Genomic DNA, 524 nt, shown 5'->3' on the forward strand with positions numbered 1-524 from the left:
TTGTAATGGCATCCACCTCTAGCACACCAGCTACCTTCTTAGTTTGACTCCTTTCAGTTGGCCACTGCTGATTGTTTAGAGCCATCTCCTCCAATAGATCATAAGCCTCATTAGCACTCTTTCTTATAAAGGCTCCACCAGCTGCTGCCTCTATCAGGGTTCTAGTGTTACCAACCAACCCGTTATAGAAATTATGAACTAGCATCCACTTCTCAATACCATGATGAGGACACTTTCTGATTAAGTCCTTGAACCTCTCCCAAGACTCATAGAGAGACTCATTCTCTTGTTGACAGAAATTGTTGATCTCTCCTCGCAGCTTAGCAGACTTTGCTGGGGGAAAGAACTTAGACAAAAATTTAGTTGCTAAGTCTGTCCATGTTGCTATGGAATTTGGTGGCAAGGAGATTAACCAACTCTTGGCTCTTTCTCTAAGTGAGAATGAAAACAGTTTCAAACGAATGGCATCATCACTAACTCCATTGACTTTAAAAGTCTCACAAAGTTTCATGAAGTTCGAGAGA

General features: G+C 41.6%; 1 non-coding gene across 1 annotated transcript; it reads left to right on the forward strand.

Moving 5' to 3' along the window:
* Nucleotides 1–215: 215 nt before the first annotated feature.
* Nucleotides 216–322, forward strand: LOC115711880 (small nucleolar RNA R71). Its single transcript, XR_004010748.2, has one exon. It is a non-coding gene; the product is annotated as a small nucleolar RNA R71 (small nucleolar RNA).
* Nucleotides 323–524: the final 202 nt, after the last annotated feature.

This window comes from Cannabis sativa, chromosome 9 (genome assembly GCF_029168945.1).
Source record: "Cannabis sativa cultivar Pink pepper isolate KNU-18-1 chromosome 9, ASM2916894v1, whole genome shotgun sequence".
NCBI lineage: Eukaryota > Viridiplantae > Streptophyta > Magnoliopsida > Rosales > Cannabaceae > Cannabis > Cannabis sativa.